This window comes from Pleurodeles waltl, chromosome 11, assembly GCF_031143425.1.
Source record: "Pleurodeles waltl isolate 20211129_DDA chromosome 11, aPleWal1.hap1.20221129, whole genome shotgun sequence".
In the NCBI taxonomy this organism is placed as follows: domain Eukaryota; kingdom Metazoa; phylum Chordata; class Amphibia; order Caudata; family Salamandridae; genus Pleurodeles; species Pleurodeles waltl.
This window is the reverse complement of record NC_090450.1, coordinates 711,535,966-711,563,600: the sequence shown is the minus strand read 5'-3', so window position 1 is coordinate 711,563,600 and position 27,635 is coordinate 711,535,966. Positions and strand designations below refer to the sequence as shown.

The 27,635-nt window shown below is 45.8% G+C and overlaps 1 long non-coding RNA gene across 1 annotated transcript in view; it reads right to left on the bottom strand.

Annotated features, from left to right (window-relative positions):
• Window positions 1–2,477: 2,477 nt before the first annotated feature.
• LOC138266671 (uncharacterized) overlaps window positions 2,478–27,635 on the bottom strand; it is an 88,361-nt gene continuing 63,203 nt past the window's right edge. Inside the window, exon 4 of the long non-coding RNA XR_011199609.1 lies at window positions 2,478–2,997. This is a non-coding gene — a long non-coding RNA (uncharacterized lncRNA). The remainder of the gene's footprint in view (window positions 2,998–27,635) is intronic.

The window sequence follows — 27,635 nt, the reverse complement described above, 5'->3', positions numbered from 1 at the left end:
TATATATATACGTATATATATATATATATATATATATATATATATATATATATATATATCAACAACACTTCATTTGACATTTACCTCGCCGCACCTGAACGCCAATGGGGCTGGAATTGGACGTGCGCCACCACGTCTTACATAAAACACGATACCTTAAAATTCATTAAGGCAACCAGCACTCCGCGATTGGCAAAACAAAGGTTTATTTAAACAAAACAGGAACGCGTTTCGGCGTGACCGCCTTTATCAACCTGTGGGCCGCCATTTTGGCCCCCTTTATATACCCTGTGTGTTTGGCTGTGATTAGTTCACTTAAAGCAACATAATGTATTAAACTATAATGTGTAACACAAACTACGAATAAATCACAAATAAATGGATACATAACTTCATAAATCACGGAACCACATTGTATAAATGCCATTAAAGAAATAAGCAATGTCTGGATGAAATATTAGTTATCTATTGAAGCTGGGTTAAAAAAATCATGTGATAATCTGTTGATTTATAAATTTTAAATTATAAATTATTCGGAAGAAATATATAGCCATTCAAATTCCATAGATCATATTTAGACATCTAATTAATCTATCTCAAAACAATTGAAACTATAACACGACTATGACAAAACTATGGCAGACCCGACGGTGATACCATTGTCAAATATCCAGATTACGTGAAAGGGGAAACATATTATTATGGTGTACTTGGTGTTACTGGAATAATTCTGAGCTTTTCCTATCACAAGATGCAAACAACTGTTAACTTATAAACATAAACACATTAGCTCAAATGTATGTATAACTCTTCACTTAAATTTAACCGCACTGGTTCTCTTGAATCTAATGCCAATATGTATCTAGACTCTAATTTTCTCAAATGTTTCTCCCTGTCACCTCCACGTATATCCTTCTTTATCCCATCGATTACGCCATATTTAACCTCTTCTACACGTCCACCATGGAACTCGTGCATATGACGGGCAACAGGGTAAGACTCATCTTTGTTGACTTTTGCCCTGAGATGTTGCAATATCCTTTTGTGTACTTGTAGTTTGGTACCTCCTACGTATAACTTGGGACAACTGCATTTCAAAATATAGATTACATATTCACTATTACAGTCATATCTGCCTTTAATGGTGTGTATTGTTCTATGTGCTTGCCTAATGGTTTTGATATTTTCCCCATTTGTGCACGCCTTACATTTAGTACATTTGTAGAATCCATCTTGTGATTCTAACTAGTTGGTTTTGGAAATTTTGCCTTGTCTCACATCTCTTTTGACCAATATATCTCTCATGGATGTCCCTTTCCTGTATGTTAGAACTGGCCTGTTTCTTAATTCCGTATCAATAACAGGATCACTTTTAAGCATATGCCAGTGTTTCTGTAATAACTTTCTTACGGATTCATGGGCAGTATTGAAGGTAGTTATAAATCTTACATTTCCAGTATCTTTTAGTTTGTCGTTTTTCTTTAAACCCGAAGAATTACCTTTCCTGTCTGTGGTGAACAGCAATTGGTCCCTGGTACTGGATTTAACTCTTGAGGTACTGTTTTCTAAAATCTCATTAGAATATCCCCTCTGTCTTAATCTCTCTATCATATTTTTCTGGACATTTAAGTATTCTTGTTCTTTACTGCAGATCTTTTTAGCTCTCAATAACTCTCCAATAGGGATATTATTTTTCAGTGACTGTGGATGGTAACTTCTGGCATGTAAAATACTATTGCCAGCTGTAGCCTTTCTAAATAATGTGGTTTCAATCTTGTTATCTACAACGTTCACTTTGATATCAAGAAATTCAATTGCTTGTTTGTCAGTTTTGCCTGTGAATCATTGATGTTGATTTCTTTAATAAAATTATTGGCAGTGGTTGAGTCTCCCTTCCAAATTATGAAAATATCATCAATATACCTAAGCCACATGATAATATTGTCGCTCCATTTTTCCAACGGGAAGTTATTTAAAATCTGTTCCTCCCACCAACCCATAAATAAGTTGGCATAACTGGGAGCAAAGCAAGTTCCCATCGCTGTACCACATACCTGCTCAAATATCTCATTGTTGAAATAAAACATGTTATGTTGTAAACATCATTGTATCATTTTTAACAACATTTTACTATGATGATAAAAGTTAATGGATCTCTTTCTTAGAAAATACTCAACCGCCTGCACTCCCAAATTATGTGGGATGCTTGTATATAATGCTGTTACATCTAATGTCATCAAAAGAAATTCACTTTCCCAGCTTACATCAAAAATCATTCTCAAAAAATCCCTGCTGTCTTGCAAGTAAGATGATAAATTTCTGTTTTGTTTAAATAAACCTTTGTTTTGCCAATCGCGGAGTGCTGGTTGCCTTAATGAATTTTAAGGTATTGTGATATATATATATATATATATATATATATATATCTGTATATTCAAAGTGTCAATATCCAACACAGTAAGGCCCACACTCTAAGATGGTTGCAAAATAGAAAGCTTTATTTACATCGGCTGAAGCGTTTCGACACCATCGTTTTTCTCAAAGCCAATGACTGATGTGCCCGATCCCCCTCAAAAAACATAATCATTGCAAATATAAACATAGTAAAAATACTCACAGTCTTGCAAGTACCGAGCACCATTGCCAAAATGCCTCCCTACAATCTGAATGCCAGGTACATTCGATCATATGTCACATATTAATTTCGGCATTGAATATCATCAGTTTCAAAAGCAGTATATCATACATAAAATATTCATTGTCCTCCATATATCACTTATTGTAAATCTGGGATAGATCTCCAATCCAAGGATAAGAATGGTCATTGATCAGTAGCAAAGGTCCTTATGAAAAATACACTTCAATCACCAATATGGACTTGAAGCTCCTCCTCCTGGTTCAAGACACCTGGGTCCTTAGTGCCAAGTAAAATTATATATTCTGATTCCAGTTTCCTTAGGGCATGTTCCCTATCACCTCTCTCACATTCGCAATAACCTGTCAAAAGAAAAAAATGAAACTTCATTAGGGTTAGATGCTTGTATAAGATGACAATATCTAGCCACAGGGTAACTCAGGTACTTGTTTTTTATGGCCCGTAAAAGTTCCAGGATCTTCTTCTTCACAGGGAAAATCATACTCCCTACATAGTGCAGGCCACAGGCACACGTCAAGACATAAACCACAAAATTACTGTTACAGTTCATGAATTTCTTGATTTTCACTTTCCTCCCTGTGGGAAGGTTGTATGTTTTCCTTTTAGAGCTACGGACACAAGCTTTACGCTTCACATTTTTGAAGAAGCCTGGTAGCTCCCTAAACAAGGATCCTACTGTTACCTGTTTCCTCACCTGATAGTTGTGTACCAGCATGTCTTTAAATGACTTACTTTTTCTGTAAGTGATCTGGGGATGTGGGAGAATAAAGGTCCCTATAGATCGATCAGATTTTATAAAATGCCAATGTTTTCTCATTACCTTACTAATGGATTGTGATTCACTGTTAAATGTAGTGATTAATCTTACCCTCAGATCAGTTTTTGCTCTTCTCTCGCTCACAAGTGTACTGTCCCTATTAAAGCCTGCAACCTTGTCACTGACTGCCCTAATGACTTTACTGGGGTAACCTCTGGATCTGAATCTGCAAAACATTTTCCTTTTTTAATTTCAAATGTTTTGACAGTACTGCAATTTCTTTTAGCTCCAAGCAATTCTCCATAGGGGATGCTCCATTTGAGTTTAAGGGGTTGACGGCTGTGAGTATGTAAAATATTCTTGCCTGCAGAGGCCCTTCTAAAGAGGCTAGTTTGTATCTTGCCACCCTCCACAGTAATCCATACATCCAAAAGTTCCATTGTACTTGTGTGTCTTACTAGTAAACTTCAAGTCTAGATCATTATCAGCAATCCAAACCAAGAATGCACCATCCCAGAGCATAAATATGTCATCAATATATCTTGTCCATAAAGCCACATGGCGGGTCCACCCTTCCTTGGTAACGGACCGTATGTGCTCTAACTCCCACCACCCCATAAACATACAGGCATAGCTGGTGGCAAAGCAACTTCCCATTGCAGTCCCAGAGAGTTGTTTAAACCATTGATCCTCAAAGAAAAAGTAGTTCTTCTCCAAACAGAATTGCAACATCTCTAATAGCAGCATAGTATGATCATAAAGAGACAAGGGTCTGTCTCTAAAAAAGTACCTGCATGCTTGTAAGCCTATCTCATATCTGATGCATGTGTATAAAACCACAACATCAATTGTGACCAAAGTGTATGTAGGTTGCCAAGGAATCTCTTGTATCGTGGTTATGAAATCCATACTATCCCGATAGTACGATGGCAGGCTCAGAACATACGGAAGCAAGAAGTGATCTAAATAGATAGAAGTATTTTCAAGTAGGCTATTATTGGCTGAGTTAATAGGCCTACCAGGAGGATCTGTGATGTGATTGTGGATTTTTGGTGACATGTAGAAACACAGTACCACTGTTTTTTGACCAGAAGGAATTGGACCCCCTCAAGTCTAAGTACATCTCTTTCTTGTCAGCCCGCAAGCATAGAATGATACATGGTAACAGTCTGCCCATACATTGTGCTGTTTGATCTAGTATAGCTACCTCAGCGATCCATTTGTCTCCTAGCTCTATATTTGTTGATGTCCCACAAAACAACATTGCCTGCTTTGTCAGCGGGTTTAATCACAAAGGAGGAGTTTTGCCTAAGGGAATCAAGTGCCTCCCGCTGCCCCTTGGTCAAATTCTTGGCAAAATGGTTCACCCCTTTGGTGCCACCATTCTTGTATTACTACTGCATGAAAGGTATCAATATTATCATGCAGGGTAATAGGATTACACTTACATTTAGGCTTGAAATCATTTCTACTTATTTTGTCAACTTCCAGTCCCAAATTATAAAGCAGTTCTCTTTCTGATTCCCAGTCTTTAATGCTCAATTCACATTCCCCTAATGTCTCTAGCCCTTCAATATAACCAAGGGACAACATGTCTGAAGTGGAATCAGGCTCTGCAGCCATAAGTGTGCCAATCCCCAATTTGTGTTTTCCTTTCTGTTGTTTAAAGATTATAAGCAGTTTCAGTTTCCTGATAAACAGAAAAATGCCAATGCAAGAGCGGCAAAATCGAATTTTGCAGTTGAATAAAATGATAGACCCAATTCTAATAAAGATTGCTCAGCATGTGTAAGTTCATGAGAAGAGAGATTCATAACTGTAAGGAGATTCTCACCTATGACTTGTTCCTCTCACCTTGCTATGTGTTCTTCTCATGCAGCATATTCTTTCCTTTCTGACATACTTCCCCTCTGGGTTTTCCCTCTATGTCACTGCTGCTTTCTCTTCCTCTTGGTGTTTTTTTCAGGGACACTAACTCTGTCTTAATACATGGTACTCCTTAAGTGTGGTGAAAGGAGATGAATTAGATGTAGGTGATGTCTGGGGGTCATCAACATCAGAAAACTTTTCCGAACTAGATTTGGATGTTGCAAGCTCTTGTTACCCCTGGAATTGGTCTGCCTGAATTTCTTTCCTGACTGCATCATATTTCCTTTCAAAAGTAAGAATGTGACCTGTTGCATAATCAATCTTGTCCCTTAGAAATTTCCTTGTCTTTTTCATCTTGATTTCCTCCACATATTTTAATAACCTAGACTCCACCTCTTTAAAAAAAGACTGAATTTCTTCTTGTGCCGAGTGCTTCTCAAGAAAATCTTTAAGCTGTTTAAGCTCCTCCTTAATGTCACGTAAGTTGATTGCAGCATATTTCGTTAGCCGCTCCAACATACTCTTGCAGGTACCTGCCATCAGAAAGGACCATTCCTCTATCAGTTTCGGGTGTGGATTCTGAAACATAGGTGTAATTAAAATACGAAAGTCTCTTGGTACGCATCCTAGTTCTGTGTAATTATTCAAAGAGATCACTTTCCAACTACGGTTGATCTCCTTCGTACACAGTCTGTCATATACATTTAGATTCTGCTTCAAAGTCCTACCACTCTCTGAGGGACTGACAGTTCCATTTCTTATATCCAAACTCTGAATTGCTTCAGCCTCATTGAAAAGACTACATGCAGTTTCCAATCTCTTTTGTACAGCCTTACACATGCTGTAACTGTCCCGTGATCCAGTCCAAGACAGAAGAATTCCGATATCCAAAGCAGCCCTCTCTCAGCCGTCATTAACATTCTAGCAGCTGTTTAATGAAACCCCTTCCAATTTCACTTAGTAGTCATTTCATTTGAAACGGTGCAGGCGAGCGAAACGAGAGATAACCACGCCCCACATCCTTGATCAAATGCAAAGCTCAGCTCACAAGTCTTTTCTTAACTCCCTGCCACTTTGTCAGATCCCAGCATAAAAGCAATGAAGAATGGTGGGGGAAGTCAGGAAAACACAATCCAAGAACAACTGCTCTCCTGCAGTCCTTCGACTACATCCACCAAGCGGATCGGTGCCAGCCCGTGCATGCAGGACCCACTTACAATCCTTTTCATTCAAAGTGTTAATATCCAATACAGAAAGGCCCATATTCCAAAGAGGATTGCAAAAGAGAAAGCTTTATTCACGTCAGCTGACACGTTTCAACACCATCATCTTTCTCAAAGCCAACGACTGATATGCCCTATCACCCTTAAAAAACAGAATCACTGCAAATCTAAACATAGTAAAAAGACTCACAGCCTTACAAGTACTGAGCACCATTGATAAAAAAATGGCAATCTAAAATCCGAATGCCAGATACATTTGATCATATGTCCGATATTAATTTTGGGATTGACATTGAATATCATCATCACAGTTTCAAAAGAAGTATATCATACATAATATATTCATTATCATCCATGTATCACTTATTGTCAACCTGGGATAGAACTCTAGTCCAATGATAAGAACGGTCATTGATCAGAAGCAGAGGTTCTTCTGAAAAATACACCTCAATCACCAATATGGATGTGAAGCTCCTCATCTTGGTTCAAGCCACCTGGGTCCTTGGTGGCAAGCAAAATTATATATTCTGATTGCCAAAATACCTGCATACAATCCAATTAATTAGTGTAATTAGCAGTGCATAGCATGGGTGGGAGTTATAGTTACCTCAGGGCATGAGTTAAAGTTACCAGAGCAAAAATAACTAGTGGATTACAGTGAGTTTGCATGTTAGAATGTTATGTTGTCAATGACATTTTCACCTAAATACAACATTACTTTAATCTTTGTTTTTATTCAGTGAATTTCTAGGACTTTTTTTTAACGCAAAGTAATATTTTGTTACCATACATAAAGTCAACCCACTCATATGCAGCCAATACCATGCTGCCTACAGCCTTCGGCCGTGCACAGGGGGGGGTTGGCCACTGGCCTAGCCTGCAACCAAGCCCTATGGCCAACCCATCTGAAGGCAGCTAATTCCAAGCTACGCACAGCCTTCTGCTGTGTGCAGCGAGGGGTTGCCCATCAGGCTTATCCAGCTGCCAGGGCCTGAGTCCAAAATCCCCAGAAGACAGCCAATGCCACGTTATGCACAGCCAGGGATTGGTCACTGGCCCCGCATTCGGCCAGGCCCTCTGGTCAACACACCCTCACAGGCAGCCAACCTCATGCTGCACAGCGGCCAGGCCCTGCAGACAACCCCCTTGCACAGGCAACCAACTCCATGTTTCACACCGTGTTTGGGTGTGCACAGTGGGGCATTGCTGCATAGGCCAGGCCCTGTGGCCAACTGACCTGGAGGCAGCCAACTGAATGCTGCACACAGCCTTCCGCCGTGTGCAGCGGGGAGGTTGGGCAACGGGCCTGGCCTGCCTCTTGGCCTGTGCCCAACCCACCCACAGGCAGCCAGCCTATCTGGACACAACCAACCTCAATCAGTGCACAGCCTTCGGTCTTGAGCATCGGGGTTGGACACTGGGCCTGGCTGCCACATGCTGCTTAAGGCCTTCAGCCATATGCAGCAGGGGATTGGTAACAGGGTCTGACCTGTTGCCAGATCATGTGTTTGACCCCTCTGCAGGCATCCAACCCCATGCTACACTAGGCCATTGGCTGTGCCTAGTGGGTATTGGCCAATGGGCAGCAAGGACCCCATTTTCAGGGAATTATTTTTTAAAGCTGATGGGGGCTTGTGGTCCCCACTTCCTGAGCCACTTCAGGCCCCTAGGAACTCAGTCCCTGGGGCATACTGGGGTCTATAAAGGGAGGGGGTGCACCACTCCCCTCCCCAAGCCAATAGTGGCCCTAGGATCTCATCCCCAGGGCAAAACCATATATGTTTGGGGGAGGGGCACATGGCCCCCCCAACCCAATCCAATAGCGGGCCCAGGGACTGCATCTCTCGGGCCATAACATATACATCAAGGTGAAAGGGTATTCGGCCCCTCTACCTGAGCCTTAATAGGCCCTGAGGACCCCATCTTTGGGACCAAATTTCAATAAAAAAGGGGAAAGGGCTGCACGGTCCCCTTTCGCGACCCTTATTAGGCCCCCAGGGACACCATTACCCAGGGCTGCATGTCATTATAAAGGAGATTAGGGCTGTGCAATTACCCCTCCCTGAGCCTATTGTGGCCCGGGGAACCACCCCATCCCCTGGGGGTCTGTCTAAATTATAGGTGGATGCCCTGGCACCCACCTGGGGCACCAACCAATCAACACGTTGGGAGCATGGGGGGAGCCCCAGGTCTGCAGCGGTCCCAGTCGGCCTACTACAGGAGCCAGTAGCTGTTTATGCTTGCTCCATCCAGCAGAATCAATATCTATTTAGAAACCAGAAGTCTGCTCCCACCTGGCAGGAGCATTTTCAAATAGTCTGCCGACTGGGAGATGACATGCCTTTCCTGCCCGCGCTGCTGCAGACAGGCAGGACATTTAAAAATGGCAGCAGCCAACATACGTTTCTCTGCCTGCATCTGTGCAGGCAGGAAAACTTCTCTGCCCTGGGTGTGGGCCCCCCAGGACAGCGTACTTGGTCCGGCCCCTGATGATGGGGTCCCAAGAGCCTTTAAAGACTCAGTGATGGGTGTGCACTGCCCCCTTCCCTTTAGACGTTATTTAACGCCCCTGGGGATGGGACCCCAAGGGTCTTTTAAGACTCAGGGAAGAGGGCTGTGTGCCCATTCCACTTTTAGTTACACTACAACCCCAGCGGATGGGGTCTTTTGGGCCTTTTGGAGGCCCTGGGAGGGGGCCACATGACCCCTTTGTTTTTTATTTGTTTTTTACATATTCCAGTCTCAGGGGATGGGTCCCTGGACCTTTAGAACATTTTCTTGTTTATGCATTTCGGCCACAGGTGCTGGGGTCCTCTGGGTCTAATAAGACTCCAGGAGGTGGATGCCCTTCATATTTTACCTCAGCCCCAGGGGATGGGGTCTCCCTGGGCCCCACTGAGTCTCTGGAAACTGGACCATGTGCCCCTCTCCCTTAAAAAGACAATATGCGTCACCTCTGGGCCGTGGCCCACCCCAGGGGAATTTGTAAAAGATTTTTTTAAACCCACCACTGAGCCTAATCAGTACATGCCTATCCTGCCGCCGTATGTTTTTTTTTCCTTCTTTTTAGGCCTCTGGACTGAGTCCTGAGTCGTAAGATGGCTGGTGCCACATCAGTGTGGTTGTGTTGGCACCCAATCAGATCTTCACATGAGAGCTGTCAGCCTGCTGATCCTAGGTATGATATATAAAAAGATTTTGAGCATTAATTGCTCAAAAACTACTGATGGAATTACTCAAGTCAAAACAAGCATTCTTTTTAGACTGAGATCTAGCTTTCTGCCAAATTTGGTGTAACTCCATTTAGCTATTTGGGTTGTAGCTGTGTCTAAAGTTCCTACGGGAAAATGAATGAGGAAAACCTGTTTTGCGACTTCCCTTTTTCTCAGCTCCCGCTTAACAGATCACCCCGAAACTTTCACTTTACAAACTAATTAATAAGTACCACTTTTTTTTAAAGCTTAGTGGAGATTTGTCATACGGCACCAAAGATATTACCAACACAAAAAAGGGCATTCCCTTGGGCAACATGATCCTAATTATTGCTACCCAGTGACAACTGCCACTGGGTAACGTATGTGTGTGTGTGGGTGGGCTTGCTTTTATATATATGGCTAGCTTTCAGTACGCAGATTACGCTTTCGCTTTTTGGAGTTAAATCAGTTCAGTAGTTTTTGGGATATTAAAGGATAAATACATTTGTATAGATCTCTGGCCGCAACGACTTTGCAAAAAAAAGACGAGCTCTTGCAGGGAAATGCACAGCTCAGATTTAGTGCCAACACTTCAAATCAGAAAGTGTTGGCAGACATCTTAGGACTCAGCTTCAGCCGAGTCCCACTAAAAAAAATTGAAAAAAAGGAAAAGGGTCTGGGGAAGGGATTTCCTCACCCCTTAGCTCTGGTGGTTGGGTCCCAGAGGGTCCTACCCAGGGCTAAAAAGCATTTTTTATTTAATTTTTTACTGTAAATTCGCAAAATGTGTGGCAAAAAAAAAAAAGAAAAACAAGCGCGGGCTCCCACGCTTGTTTCTGTGAAGCCCCCGGGTGGGCCAAGTCCCAGGGACATTTACATTTTTAATGCGGAGTGGCCCTCCGGTCCCCCGCAGCCCCGGGGACCACCACCTTCCCAGGACAAAAAAAAACAAAATATGGGGGCCACCAGCCCCCCCCCCCCCCTCCAGCCCCGGGGACCACCACCTCCCTGGGGCTTCAAACAACTGAAATGGGGACAGGGGCTTTATTTAAATCAATATAAAACGGGGGAGGCATCTGCCCCCCCCGCAATCCCAGGGACCACCTCCACCCCTGGGCATTTTAATTCTCAAATTGTGTGTGGAGGGCGTGCTGTCCCCCGCAGTCCTGGGGATGACCACCTCACGGGGCATTTCTCAATATGTGTGGGGGGACCACACGCCTCTACCCGCAGCCCCGGGGACTGCCACCTCTAAGAAGCATTTTTCAAATTGTGTGCAGGGGTTGCCAGGCTGATATAGGACCACCACCTCCCCGGGGCTTTTCTTAAATTATATGTGGGGGGACATCCCCCCCCCGCAGTCCCAGGGACCGCCACCTCCCCGAGGCAAATATTAAAAAATAGAAAGGGTGTCTGTTTTGGACCCCCGCAGCCTGGGGGACCACACCTTCCTGGGGCATTTCTCAAATTATGGCGCCGGGGGCCACACGGCCCCCGCAGCCCCTGGAACCACCACCACCCAGGGCTCTTTTCATGGGGGTGCCCAACCTCGGGACATAGCTGTTTGCTGTGGCTTAGCGGCAGCTTTGACAGCTGCCACCAAGTCACAGCAAACACTCCGCTCACAGCTAAGGATTGCTGTCAAACATCTCTCTTTCGCTGCGAGCAGAGGTTTCCTCTGTTCCCCTGCCGGCAGAGATGCAGGCAGGGAGAAAAAAGAAATCATTGCTCTCACAAAAGCAGCTCCCTCTCTGTGACAGCAATGCTGGCTCCCGCAGGAGACAGAGAGCCAGCTGGGACCGTGGGGGCCTTCAGACTCCACCCACGGTCCCCAACATTGTGAATGGGTGCCCAGGAGGATGTGGTCCCAGGGGCCGAGATCAGCCTTTGGAGGGGGCTGCGCAGTCCCACTCTAAAAAAAAAATATTTAGGCCGGTGCCCCAGGGGATGGGGACCCCGGGCCGAGATCGGCTTGGGGAGGGGGTTAATGTGGGATTGTTATTGGGGTTGACCGCAGGGCAGCCAACTGCTGCTGGGTACAGCCGAAGGCTGAGCAGGGTGGTGGTTGGATTAACAGATAGTCATGTTAAAAAAACAGCGACATTAATTGAAAAAACAAAAGGTTACAGGGATGTTATAGTTAGGTTTTGAATTTACTCATACAAAAACATAGAAATTCAGTAATGATAGTTGGAGCACTTTCAAGTAACTATAACTCGCGCCCTAAGATAACTATAACTCGCGCCTTCGCTATGCACTGCTAATTACCCCAAATACCCCAGCAGTCATGACAACTTCAATAACGTCACGGTAATTCACCTTACCAAGGTAGAAAAGGTGAGCCACACCAGAGGAGTATGTCAGATATTAATGGCGGAACTAAAACAATGCGCTTCAAACATAATTGGTCACATGATCTGTAGTCAGTATGCCATTGTTCAATTACTACTAACAAAATGAGAATAAATTACAGACTTCTTCATCTTCTTCCATTTCAGCACTTCACGTATGAGATAGTACAAAATTCCAGAGAATAAATGAAAACTGGTGAATAAAAGTAAACAAAAAGGAGAAAATAATGAAAAATAATTGTGCTGTCGTGGAGACACATGCTTTGTTTAACACAGCTGTCATATGCAAAAGAGCTTGTTTGTTCAAGTTTGAGTGAAATATTGTTTGTACGTAATTCTGAATATCAGCTGTAAACAAAACACTGCTGTTGTTCATTTGTAATCCGTATCTATAAAGTTAGTCAATTTAAAGAATTGACAATGCCATACTCAATACTCAATTATTAGTTACTTTGGGCCAGATGTAGGTAGTTTTGATTTTGCGACTCGGAAATTTAAATTCAGAGCGACTCGCAATTTCCGAGTCGCAAAATCATATGCAGAATGGTGTCCATGACACCATCTGCGAATCGCAAGGGGGTCTCAAAGACCGACCTCATTAATATTAATGAGATGGGTCGCAATTTGCGACCCCCTAGCGATTCCCTGCACTCACAGGGATGGTGGCCTGCTGGAAACAGCAGACCTCCATGTCTGTGACTGCTTTTTTAATAAAGCAGTTTGTTTTTTTTGAATTGCAGCCCGTTTTCCTTAAAGGAAAACGAGTTGCAATACAAAAGAAAAAATGAAACCATTTGGTTTCATTTTTCAGAGTAGGCAGTGGTCCATTGGACCACTGCCTGCTCTGAAAAATTTTTTTTTGCCCCATTCACAAAGAGGAAGGGGTCCCACTTGACATGGGTGCTAAATGCGAATTGCTTTGCGACCGCGTTCACGGTCACAAAGCAATTCTGCATCGCGGTGCGAATCGCAAATAGGAAGGGAACAGCCTTTCCTATTTGCGAGTCGCATTCCCATTTTGCGAGTGGGTACAGACAATCAAACTGGGAATGTGCATCGCGATGCGCGTTTTGCATGGCACAAACTGCGAATTTTGCAGTTTGCGCCATGCAAAACGCTTTGTACATCTGGCCCCATATTCGATCACATAAATATGGATCATAAAAATCACACCATAAAAATTCAAGCATAAATAAGGTAAATACATAAAAATATAAGAATATATACTAATAAAACAATAAATCACATAACAAAACAACTACATCATCTAAAACTAATCCCACACCCCAAAGCAATAAAGTCACAAGATCCAGAATCATTTTTCCCAAATAAAAACACATCATTTAAAATAGCATTGATTTTCGCATGCATACAGCTGTCTTTAAAAAGGATCCAACCGTGCTGCACACCAAAGGCCCTTCAAGTTGTTGCAGGAATAGCAAAGCAACTCTACATCTCTTAAATACCAGGGTACGTAATAGGGGGATTAAATATCGTTTTGTAAGCGAGGCATAAAACTTGTGCAAAAGAACAATGTGCAAAAGGGATTGGGGGATGCTTCTTCACAGGGACATGAAAGAATGTCTGCAGGGGCAAATTGTTCCAAAGGAAAACATAGCTGCCATCTAATAGAACCAGTCCGAAACTTGTAAGGGGTGCCTGTTCTCAGGGATTCCGAACCATTGCCAAAAATGGGGCAACAACACCATTTGCTTGAGCGAGACAACGTCCCTGATAGTTGGTTTAATATACTCCACCCTCTCCCTTTGGTCCCTCCTAAAGGCCAAGAACCAGTCCTTCAACAATCCTGTATCCTTCTTAGAAATGCTACTTGGATTTACAAAAATATTGGGGCAACTTAAGGCCAGGTATGTCAACCATATGTACTTAATCCAGGGGATTTTAATTCACTGGTCTCACGAGAGGCAGTCCATAAGAATATTCCAGTTTATGACCTCCTCTTTATTACGCCAAATAGAGCACCATAACATTAGCAGGGTGAGACTAATTAAGTCCTCAGCATATTCCAGGCCAAGTTCTTAGTGAGTTAAGTAATGAGGAGTAGAAGGTGGGATGCCCAACAACCTACGACAAACCCTATTTTCTTCCGCTTGCCCTTCTTAATATCTCTGTAACTCCACACTCCGGCAGAGAAGGGAGACATTTTCTCCTATAAATTTCTAGGATGGGTCCAATGGGTTTTCCCCCAAGATTGTTTGCTAGGGCAAAAATCAACCCCACTGCACATGCAAACTGAACAATCCTGTTTGCTAGGCACGGGGACCAAGAACAGGCGTCATCACACATTACCCCCTGATATGGGTACTTAGAAACCCTGGCAATACATTGGCCATTAATACAAATGGGATGCGTTTTTGTACATTTGGGACCACATACCATAATATTGGTCTTTGACAAGTTGGTCCACAGATCTAACTCCTCCATAAAGTTGACAAAGGACTTAATTAGCAATTTCACACTGCTGGCAGTGCTAACATCATCCACATAAAGCAGCACTGGCTTTGGTGTCCCACTCACAACAGGAACATCAGCCCCAATGGTACCAAGAGCAGACTCAAGCTTAGTAATACCTAACTAAAAAAGAATAGGTGAGAGCACTCATCCTTGCCGCACACCTCGACTAACACCAAAGGTCAAGGCTCACTCATTACTACTCCCAAATGGCAAATTGTGAATCCCAATGAAGAAGGTGTAGGAACGCAACAAGATCAGCCTCTACCCCCAACAGTTGTTAACTCGGCCCACAATTTAGATCGGTTCATGCAATTAAAAGCAGTAGACAGATCCATGAACACCAACTGAATGAAGGCATTCTTAGCCACCTTATATTTTGCAACCAAAAAATGAAGATTAAGGCACGGCTGCACTGTTCCTAGGCCCTTTCGGAACCCATACTGTGCTGGTCAGATAATATTTTTACCTGTAGCCCAGTCCAGTAGATGCTCCAAAACCACTTGCCCGATTAACTTTATTACAGAACAGAGAAGTGAGATTGGGTGATAGCACGTAGGGTCATCACGCATGTCTTTCTTACAAAACTGAACTATAACTGACTCTCACCACTGCTGATGGATGCCAGGCTTAGAAGCAGAATTAAACACAGTAATTATGAGGAACCAAAATTTTGGGTTAGCCTTAAATAGATCCAAAGGGACCCCATCCAGACCAGGAGCCTTGTTTGCCGGACTGTTATAAATGACATTAAGAACCTCCCCCTCTGAAAAAGCAATACCAAATGGCAAACTAACTTCACAAGACCCATCTGCCTCCTTGCTGGGCCCTGACAGATAAATATTACAAAAGTGCTCCATCCACGACTCAGAACTAAAATGGGTAGCTACTACGTCCCCCAACTTGTTTCCAGAACCATTGCATGTCTACCACCAAATTGTCCCATTTCTCTCCTTGTATTTCGACCTTCCTTCTTTTAAGAGCAAGTTTATAACCATTCCTACAGGCTCTAAGAGACCCTTGATCTTTTGCACTGGCCTTCAAAGCACAAAATATTTTGTCCCTGGCAACTCTACTCACCCTATCAAACCAAGACTTCTTCATTCTCCTAGCAGCTCAAGTGGGCTTAGATAGTACCCTTTTAACATAATCGAGAAGGGTTTTGAAGTTCTCGAGCAGAACAGATGTCTCCCTGCCCTCAGAACACCCCACACTACCAGAGGTGCACTCCTTTGTCAGGTTAGTCAAAATATTACCCATGTTGACAGAGATCCAACCCAGGCGCAGACCCCCATCCTTAATTCAATGATGGTTTACTGCTAGTAGCCTCCACCTCCTTGGTACCTGTATTAATCGTATGTGTGAGAGGGTTATGATGAGTATATAATGTGGGAATTATCCACCCATCTGAAAGCATATGACATAAATTCCTAGTGTAAAAAAATATAATCTATAAAAGATCCCCCTGTCAAAGTAGGAATAGGCAATTGTTGTTGGGTAGCAGATATCAAGTCATAAGTGAGTAGCCTAGTGTACAGGAGTCGTCCCCTGGCATCCATAAGGTTACCATTGCCAGGATCGTCCATATCAAATCACAACTCTCTAATGAGGTAGTCAAGAAATATTTGTTACCTAATTTAGCATTAAAATCCCCATTTAAAATCAAATAGAAAGGGCCCAAAGTATTTGCATGTTTCATAACCAAGTCCTCGATTAGCAAAGATAATCTTCCTATTAAAATGTTATCTTTGGTTCAGAAATCATTATTATAAAAATGAATCATGTACATAGTATTCTTAGGTGCCCATCTAACCTCAAACCCTTGCATAGATGTCTCTCCCACTGCTACCAGGGTGGTTTTGCAACTAAGCCCCAAATTGAACCATGCCACTAACCCCCTCCTCGCCCCCCCCCCGGCGCATCCTGAATCAGAGGGGGATGCATGGAGGTTAAATTACTCATTACCATCAACGTGGGCATCCTCACAGGACCATGACTCCTAGAGAAACACAATTTCAAAACCTTTGACAAACACCACCCAATCTCCATTATACAGTCTGGCCTGAACGACTGCCACTATCCAACTTAGAAAATCCACCTTGGATTTGCCGTTAACGTCTGTGATGTATAACAAGGGAATAATCTCCCTCCCACCTTCATCTGGACTATATAAATCCAATGTCAGACGTGTTATCCCTCCTTGGTTCACATTTTCTACCAGATTAGGACAGTCTCTTTACCCAAACAGATCATCAGGCTTGTTATGAACTCTGAGAGACTCAGACTGGTTTACGACTGCTGTACCCTTATAAGCCCTCTTCTTCATAACACTATTCTCACTAGGTATACAGATACCATTATCGCAGTTATCCAGTCAGTCAGTATCATCAAAATTTGAAAGTGGGGCACACCTGTTCCCATGAAGATATTGGGGTATTTCAGGAATTTTAGGCACAAACTGCACTGCTACACTATTACTGATAAAAGATGCAGCATGCTTATAAAAAAAAAAACGAATGGAAGTATCCTTATGTGACCAGTACCTGACAAGCCAAAAGAGGCTTTAAAAGAATTTCACCAGCCACAACTGGCCTATGAAAGTTTATAATAATGCATTCCCCATTCATCTGCTGGGGCAGGGTGCCAATACCACCCTGCGCACAAAAATGATTTAATTGTGAAAATTACATACAGTACCCACTTGGTTACAAAGGCAGTGTGCAGCCTTATTTTTTTGATTCACAGTATCTTCTCGGACACCATGCCCCAAAACAGGAACATTACCAAGGATGACCACATATGGACAGAAGGCCGCAAGTAAATTGTTCACAAGGAGATCAGAGCGGCCAGCTTCTATCCTAGTCATTACTACAGCATCCCCCTTGCTTTCCTTCGCCAAGTCCCAACAAGTTGTACCAGGGGTTTATCAAAGGTGGGTGGGTGGTCCCCACTGGTTAACGAACCCGTTTTTAGTTGCTTACAGACTCCCGTAGGGACTGTTTCAATGTTATCTGTAGAATATAACCGTACATCCACAGGTATGCTGATTGGAGCATTTGAAGCAGCTGGGGGGATCAAGAAACATTTCCTCCAGCTTGTTGCATACAGAAAATACCTGTGTTTCAATGGCAGATAAATGCTCAAATACTGGGTGCAGTTTAGCCTCCAGTAGGTCAATCATCTGTGTACTGATGCTATCCCAAAGAGACACATACAAAGACACCAGTATCCAAGGATGTCAAATTTGTGACACTCACTGAAGGGCCTTTTTTGTGGTGAGCATTTCTACTTGTACCTGCAGTCTTCAGCCTCTTAGATGGTCGAGCGCATAACAGAATTCCTCATATCTTGAGAAGCATCCTTTGCCTTGTCCCTCACCCCCTCATTAGGGTCACCATGATCAGAACCTTCCCTGGCATTTGTCAATCGGCTTGCGAGAAGGCTATCCCTCGTGCCACCCCCAGGGTTGTTCTGAAGCTGACTTTCACCTAGGCAAACATCCAAATGCGGAGCAGGGACCAAGGGTTGAGGCCTCAAAACTTCTGCAGGCAAAGAGAGCCTTTGTTCCGCCAAGTAAATTTTCTTTGTTATGACATCCACCGCCCGTACTAGAAAATTATCAGTGGTAGAACAAGTGGGGACCACAGCAATGGGACCTGCTTTCCATTTCCCCATTTCGCAATTAAGTGTTCAAATAAAGTTCAAATTCAAACTTGCACCACAGACCGGAGAAGTATTACCAAGTCAAAACACAGTTTACTAATATGCAGAGAGAAAAACAAGGGCTCACAACTGTATCTAAGGCGAACGGAAAATCCAAAGAAATAATCAACCGAACTACCTGGAGGGTTGGCATGATGGGCATTCTTCGCCAGGACGCATGCCGCATGTGTCTCACACAATGTGATCCTGTGGTGCACTTTAGTTGCACTGGAGCAGAAGAATGAGTTTCCTCCCTGGGGTCTGGTGGTGGCACCTCCCGGCGCAAGCAGTCCTGAGACTTGCAGTTTCCGCCGTCCACCTCTCCTCATCCTCCTTAGTGCTCCCCACACAGCAAGAGCCTGAGGCGCACTTTAGTAGCGCTGGAGCAGATAAATGGGGCTCCTTCCCGGGGTGTGGTGGTGGCAACTCCCAGTGCAAGCAGTACTGGGAAATACAGACCCTGACATCCACCTCTCCTCGTCCTCCTTAGTGCCCCCCACTCAATACTGCCAACTTCTGTAAGAGTGTCCCACAGTGTAAAAGCGCTCATACAGCAATTTCACCAAGCGTTGTAGCACAGGTTCAAGACTTCACTCACATTAAATTTTTAAATAATGAATATTTAGGATTCAAAAATCGGCTCTCAGTTAGATAACAAAATTTTGATAACAAAAAGCAGAAACACTTATCCAGGCTTCCAGTAGCCAAAGATCCATGCATGCCCATTTAGTACTGAATATGATTTGTTGATCAAATCAAAACTTTATATGGGCTCCAAAATTAAAGAATTGTAGGATTCGTCCATCTGAAACAACAAAAGTAACAAAGCAGAACTTATAAATGAAAAAAAAACACTTCCAAAGACTATTATGACTTAAGAAAATAACCACAGTACAGAATCACAGTTTTTCAATCACCATTTCACATGGGGAGGGAGTTACAGTCAGGTCTAGTCAAACCAATATTCTATAAGTACACAAATAGCTCCTCATCTTTATTCATACCTCTAAGGGCTAGACTTCCAGCTTCCAAAATTAATTTGGATTCCAATCTCCTTAAATTAATTAACAATTTCCCTAATCTAGGTTATCTGGGTACAGTATCTAGAGCAAAATATTTGGCCAATTTCAAATCACCTGAATGTGTCTCATTGAAGTGCCTAGAAGTGTTATAACTCATATCATTATTGGTAATGGCCCACAAATGTTCTAAAATAGGCTTCTTAACAGAGAAAGTAGTTGAGCCCATACACCATTTACCACAGGAACAGGTTATTGCATGCAAAATCTGTTATACATGTGATGAATTTATTGATTATCCATTTCCTATTTATTAAACTTAGTGTTTCTTTTACATTGTTACTAAATTTACAGGCTTTACAATGGCCACATATTTTGAAACCTCTCTCCAGGTTTAGCCAATTACCTTCCTTAGGTTTCAAAAAGCTGTGAACCAATTGATTTTTATAATTAAGTATTCTGTTGCTAAGTAACAGGCAGATGGGTCCCAATTCTGGCTTTCAGAACAGAGTCTGGGGATCAGATATCCCAACTATTCTGCACATTTTTGACCAGTCCTAGAGAATCTTGTGTGTACTAGGTAATTAAACCAATTAGGTTTGAATCAGAGTCCTTATTAGGAGGGGTAGGGCCATACAATATTTGATCTCAGGATAGTTTAACAGTTGTAGCCTTGGCTAATCTCAGTGTCTTTTGGGAGTACTCCATAGCTCTGAATTATGTGATCATACTGTCCCTTACCGATCAGTAATCAGCTTCCGTACTACAATTGCATTTAGCTTAAAAAAACTCAATGTATGGATTGCTCCATCTGAAATTGGAAGGATGGCCAATGCGTGCATGTAAAATAGAATTACCTGCAGTGTCCTTTCTGAATAATTTGGATTGCAAGATGTTATTTACTACTGCCAGTTTAATGTCCAGAAACTCGATTGTCTGTTTGCTGTATGTCATAGTAAAGTTCAGGTTTCAATTATTAGTATTTAATAATATACTTGCAAACTGCAAATGGTTCTTTTCGTGTCCATTCCATATACAAAAAACATCCTCGATGTAAAGTAACCAGACTACAATGTGGTCAGCCTATCTGGCCATATCGGTCTCCCAGGGCACCTGCTGCTCCTACCAGCCCAAGACTAAAATTGCATAGCTGAGGGTGAAGCAGGTGCTGATTGCTATCCCATGTATTTGGTTGCACAGTTTTTTGCTTAACAGGAAAATATTCTCTGTAAAATAGGTCTCAATCATTCATAAAAGCAGATGTGTGTGTGTGCGAGGTAATTAATTCCTCGTGCTCTCAAAAATATTTGCATGCAGAGACCATTCACATGTCAGATACTTGTATACAGACTTTTTACATCGAAACAGACCATCATGTATGTTTCATACCAATATATGTTCCGAATTTGTTCAATAAAATCTTTTGTGTCTCTCACATAACAGTTTAATTGCACACAAACGGGAAAAAAAAATTATGAACACATATTGATGTATTTTCAAAGAAACTGTTCTTTGGAGAAACTATGGGAGGGGTGTGTCATAATTTTGTCGATTTTAGGCAACAGATATAATGTTTGTAAAACATGTCATTCTTTGGAAATTTCATCTTTTCCCAGGTTAAAAATTGTTCCTGGTACCATTCATTTAGTTGGTCAAAGTTCTGCAGTTGCACATTAGCATAATATACTCTGTAAATTTTAACATAACACTCTTGACTCAATGACCACATTCCCCCCTTTTGACCAAGGGTTTAATCACGTAGGGGGTCATTACAACCCTGGCGGACGGTGTTAAAGGTGCGGCAATACAGCAAACAGGCCGGCGGACAAAAAAAGGGAATTATGACCCTGGCAGAAACCGCCAACAAAGACAGCCACTTTAACATTCCGACCGCCACGGCGGTACAGACAAGCAGCGCGGCGGTCACCGCCAACAGACAGGCGGAAGACAATGTACCGCCCACAGTATTACAACCTACCAATCCGCCACCTTTTCCGGGGCGGATTCACCGTGGATAAAAACACGGCGGAAACAGTTACTGCAGTGGGAAAACGCTCACCTCAACACATCCCACGAGGAACGAGGACTCCATGGAGCCCGAATTACACATTCTACCGGCCCTTGTATTCCTACTCATCTACGACATAGGCGGGGGGAGGCAAAAGTTAGGGGGACACACACGAAACACCCCCACCCCCACCCTCGCATATTACAACACACACACCAATGCATGTACAAAAATCATAGTAACAACCCACAATCCCCCCGGAAGAATGCAAAGACAAAACGAAATCAGTTCAAACATTGTAATGTATCAATACACATGTGTCAAAAATATACAGATATATTATAAAATCAGTCAGAAATATATAGATTACGAGAAGTAGTGCAGATATGCACATATCAATGTCCGTGCACCACTAGTCCAAAAATGCATGGGCGAGGCCCACACTAGATACCTGTCCACAATCGGAGAGAACACTGCTGGGGCATCAGATAGAAATACTACAGGCACCTCAGGGGGAAGGGAAGGGGGGGCACCTCAGCTGGATGACTGCAAAGCCAGATCCACGACGGGGCTCCATGCCCATTGATGTATCCTGGGGAGTGCAAAGCCACAGTCTCTCAAGTCTCACAAGTGGGTGGGTTGCCCACTGTACCATCCTGGGGAGTGCAAAGCCACAGTCTCTCAAGTCTCTACAGTGGTGGGTTTCCCACTGCCATATCCTGGGGAGTGCAAAGCCACAGTCTCTCAAGTCTCTACAGTGGTGGGTTTCCCACTGTACCATCCTGGGGAGTGCAAAGCCACAGTCTCTCAAGTCTCTACAGTGGGTGGGTTGCACACTGTACCATCCTGGGGAGTGCAAAGCCACAGTCTCTCAAGTCTCTACAGTGGGTGGGTTGCCCACTGTACCATCCTGGGGAGTGCAAAGCCACAGTCTCACAAGTGGGTGGTTTGCCCACTGTACCATCCTTGGGAGTGCAAAGCCACAGTTTTTCAAGTAGATAACAGCCTCCACTGGCTCTGGAGGGGGACTGGTGCCCAGACTGGATTAGTCTCCCCGTGAAAGTTCCTGTCCCGTCACTGTCCCAGCTGCACATGGGATAACGATGCTTGATGTGGCGGTCTTTTCATTCTTTCCCGGTGCATGCCCTGTTCAGCGGTGCTATGCCATGGCGGTCTCTGGACTGTTCAGCGGTGCTTTGCCATGGCGGTCTCTGGACTGTTCAGCGGTGCTTTGCCATGGCGGTTCTGGACTGTTCAGTGGTGCTTTGCCATGGCGGTTCTGGACTGTTCAGCGGTGCTTTGCCATGGCGGTCTCTGGACTGTTCAGCGGTGCTTTGCCATGGCGGTCTCTGGACTGTTCAGCGGTGCTTGCCCTGTTCAGCGGTGCATGCCCTGTTCAGCAGTGCTTTGCCATGGCGGTCTCTGGACTGCTCAGCGGTGCTTTGCCATGGCGGTTCTGGACTGTTGAGCAGTGCTTTGCCATGGCGGTTCTGGACTGTTCAGCGGTGCTTTGCCATGGCGGTTCTGGACTGTTCAGCTGTGCTTTGCCATGGCGGTCTCTGGACTGTTCAGCTGTGCTTTGCCATGGAGGTCTCTGGACTGTTCAGCGGTGCTTTGCCATGGCGGTCTCTGGACTGTTCAGCGGTGCTTTGCCATGGCAGTCTCTGGACTGTTCAGCGGTGCTTGCCCTGTTCAGCGGTGCATGCCCTGTTCAGCGGTGCTTTGCCATGGCGGTTCTGGAACGGGCATTGGTGTGTGGCATGACGTTCCCTGGACTGGGCATTGGTGTGTGGCATGACGTTCCCTCATAGCCCAGCGGGGCTGTGGCAGCCGGGGCCCTCCTGGGCACTGACTCTGGCGGTGGTCTCCTGACCAGTGACGATACTTGGGCCCTCCTGGGCAATGACTCCGGCGGTGGTCTCCGGACCAGTAACGATACTTGGGCCCTCCTGGGCACTGACTCTGGCGGTGGTCTCCTGACCAGTGACGATACTTGGGCCCTCCTGGGCAATGACTCCGGCGGTGGCGGTGGTCTCCGGACCAGTGACGAAACTTGGGCCCTCCTGGGCACTGACTCTGGCGGTGGTCTCCTGACCAGTGACGATACTTGGGCCTTCCTGGGCAATGACTCCAGCGGTGGCGGTGGTCTCCGGACCAGTGACGATACTTGGGCCCTCCTGGGCACTGACTCTGGCGGTGGTCTCCTGACCAGTGACAATACTTGGGCCCTCATGGGCACTGACTCTGGCGGTGGCGGTGGTCTCCGGACCAGTGACGATACTTGGGCCCTCCTGGGCAATGACTCTGGTGGTGGTCTCCGGACCAGTGACGACGGTGCTGGCAGTGGCGTCTCGACCGCCGGGAAGGATGCCGCCCTTCTCCGCTGTGATGCTCACAACAGGCTGTGCAGACTTCCTCTGGCCCTTCCCCACCTTTGGAGGAGTCACAGCTGACTCTGCAATCCCCTTGGGACCCCTGTGAGTTGTTTTGCCTTCAGGAGTCTTCACAGGGTCTCGTCAGCCACTTTCCAATTTCAGAGCCTTTACAGGGGGTGGACTGCCAGTGCCTTGGCTCCGGGTCATACTGCCTGCCCTGGTGGCCGGTGCACTCCACACACCTTGAACAGGCACCACTGGTATTGGAGGCTTTATGGCTGAGGCGCTACGACGGGACTGATGAATTGGGGGGGGGGCAAAAAGGTCAACTTTACAGAGGGACAGTTTCTGACGAACACTGGGATGTGTAGTTTGAGGGGGCCTGGGAGTGGAGGAAGAGGAGGTGGTTGTAGGAGGTGTCACTTTAGGTGTTTTGGGTGCAGGTGCAGGTACTGGAGGCTGTAGTGAGGTGGATGGATGTTGGGTGTGTGGGTGCTCGCGTTTGTGTACTTTTGGAGGGGGCGTCACAGACACACTGGGATAGGACACAGGGGACGTGTAAATGGGAGTGGAGGTGGTGAGTGCAGGTGAGCGGGGTGTAGTGCTGGGTGTTCTGTTGCGAGTCCTGGTGCCTGTAGATGTAGTGCATGCAGATGAGAGTGTAGATGACACTGGGAGGGAGGAGGGAGAAGAGGAGGAGGGGGACACAGTGGAGGCAGTGGATGTTGCTGTGTCTACATGTGGGTGATGCTTGCGTGAGTGCCTGTGGGTTGTGTGGTGCCTATGTTTGCTTGAGCTTCCCTTGTGTGTTGAGTTGTGTGCATGCTGGTCTGTAGGTGTGCTTGGGATGGGCTGGGGTACGGGGGATTGGGTCTGGGTGGAGGAGGTTGGAGGGGGGAGGCTAGACAGAGGGACAATGGCTGCCATCAGTGCTGAGGCCAGAGATTGCAGGGTTCGCTGAAGGGCAGCCTGACCAGAATGAATGCCCTCCAGGAATGCATTACTGTGTTGCAACTCTCTTTCTACACTCTGGATGGCATTCACAATGGTAGACTGCCCAACAGTGAGTGACCTGAGGAGGTCAATGGCCTCCTCACTGAGGGCAGCAGGGGTGACTGGGGCAGGGCCTGAGGTGCCTGGGGCGAAGGTGATGCCCACTCTCCTGGGTGAGCGGGCACGGGGTGAACGCTGAGGGGCTGCTGGGAGGGCGGTGCTGGTAGGGGAGGTGGCGGCTGTACCTGTAGAAGTGGGGCGCACAGATGGTGCCGCCACCACAAGGGAGCTCCCATCGACGGACAAGTCTGTGTCGGTGCTTGGTGCTCCGATGGCCGACGTGAAGCTCCCCTCGCGCTCCGTCCCACTGGTGCATTATGAGTCCGTGGTGTGGCCTTCCATGGCAATGTGGGATGCAGCTCCCTCGTGCTCCAGTGCCACTGTATCTCCGCCTGATGATGCTGATGCACAAAAGAACAGCGAAAGCACAAAAAGGGGGGGGAAGACAGAAGAAGAACAGGTTGAGTGCATGGCATACCGCTACCGTTGGCGGACAAGACAGACACAGCAGCCCCCTGCACTACGCCATGCTCCTAGCCTCTGCAGATGCAATTCCTGGAATCTGGCCTACATGGCTATGGTGGACATCTGCACACATGGATGCCACAGGGGCATCTATACCTGTACTTGGCACTCTACTGCGGTGGTGTAGAGTGCCACATAGGCTGCATTACAGAGGGGCATAGTCTACGTATTTGTGGCTGGCCTAGGTACACCCACAGGCCTCCTCCCCCACAGAGAACCCTCCACTGTGCGCAAAGTCCGCAGAATGAGGTTGTACTCACCCCCTTGTGTCTGCTGTGATGCCCTCAAGCGCCCATCCAACTCAGGGTAGGCCACCGCCAGGATCCAGAACATCAGGGGGGTCATGGTGCGACGGGCACCCCTCCCACGCTGAGAGGCCATCCCCAGCTGAGCCTCCGCCATCTTCTTGCTGCAGCGGTGAATGTCCTCCCATCTTTTCCGGCAGTGGGTGCCCCGTCTCTGGTGTGCCCCCAGGGTCCGGACGTCCTTGGCGATGGCACGCCAAATGTCCCTCTTCTGGTGGGCGCTGACCTACATGACATGCACAAGGGAAGACGAGAAGTCATTACCAACTGCACCGTCGATGTGAGTGGCCCCCCTCCCTACTCTAGCCATGTGGCCCATTCATTCACATGCATTAATGTTCCCTGAACTCTGCCCCCTTACCTCTTACAACCAGCCCTCTCCACCCAGGCCTAGCCCATACAATGTGCTCCCTGTGTACTAACCTGTTGGTCTGGAGGACCGTAGAGTAGTGTGTACTGGGGGAGGACCCCGTCTACCAGTTTCTCCAACTCCTGAGCAGTGAAGGCAGGGGCCCTTTCCCCAGACGCAGCAGCCATTGTCTCTTCCAGACCGAGGTCACAGCAGCACTTGCAGTGTAGGTCATCTCCTGTCGAAGATCAGGTATCTAGTGATTGAACAGCTAGAAAATGGTGGTCACGTCCGCGGCAGTGACGTCCGCGGCGGTGCGTATCATCACCGCCGGCACACCTGTTCATTGGCTCCTGGGACCCATAGGGTCCTATGTTAATCAATGCAGCATTGCGCCGCGGTCTACGACCGCCTACCGCGACGGTGTGCAACGCCAACGCAGTTACCCCACAATCCCATTGTCCCTGTTTAGAGGTCAGGCAGTCGCCATTTCAGGGGCCCACATGGCTTCATTTACTTCTGCGTCACACATAGCTAGGCCTACACTCAACACACATACAGGAAGGGTTTTGTGTTTGGTGTCGTCTTCTGTGTAACTGTGGGTACATACCTGGAAAAAAAATGACTTGATCGTCGCTGTTGTCCTTCCTAGGCACTGTCAGCTGGGACATTTGAGAAGATGGCAGAATCCTCCGGTGTACTGACCGCTGGTGGACCTGTTGACAATGGAGGAGCGTCATGTAATCGTCACCTACAGGTTTGACCGTGCCACAATCCAGGAACTATGTACCCAGTTGGAGCCAGACCTGATGTCACCAATCCGCCATCCCACTGAAATCCCCCCTGACGTGCAGGTGCTGTCAGTGCTCCATTTCCTTGCAAGTGGGTCATTTCAGACAACAGTGGCCATGGCATCAGGGATGTCCCAGCCTATGTTTTCCAACGTTTTGTCCAGAGTGTTGTCTGCCCTGCTGAAACACGTAAGGAGATACATCATTTTCCCTAAGGTGGAAGATTCGGCTACAGTTAAAGGTGACTTCTATGCCCTTGGTCATATCCCCAACGTCATAGGTACCATTGATGGGACCCATGTAGCTCTGGTCCCCCCCCACAGGAGTGAACAGGTGTACAGGAACAGGAAGAGTTATCATTCCATGAATGCACAGATGGTCTGTTTGGCAGACCAGTACATCTCCCAGGTTAATGCTATGTTCCCTGGCTCAGTGCATGACGCTTACATCCTGCGTAATAGCAGCATCCCTGATATGATGAGTCAACTCTGAGGCATCGGGTGTGGCTATTAGGGGACTCTGGTTACCCCAACCTGTCCTGGCAAGTGACCCCAGTGAGGAATCCCAGGACCAGGGCAGAGGAACGGTACAATGAGGCCCATGGGCGGACTAGGAGGGTGATCGAACGCACCTTCGGCCTCCTTAAGGCCAGGTTCAGGTGCCTCCATATGACAGGTGGTTCCCTATTCTACTCACCGAAGAAGGTGTGCCAGATCATCATCGCCTGCTCTATGCTTCACAATCTTGATTTGCGACACCAGGCGCCTTTTCTGCAGGAGGATGGTCCAGATGACGGTGTTGTGGCAGCTATGGAGCCTGTGGAGCCTGTGGACAGTGATGAGGAGGAAGCTGAGGAAGAAGACAACGACAACAGGGAGTCAGTCATACAGCAATATTTCCAGTGACACACAGGTGAGAACATTTTCATTTTTACCATTACATTCACTGTCACACTTCTTCCTCTATCCTGTGTGTTATTTCATGGG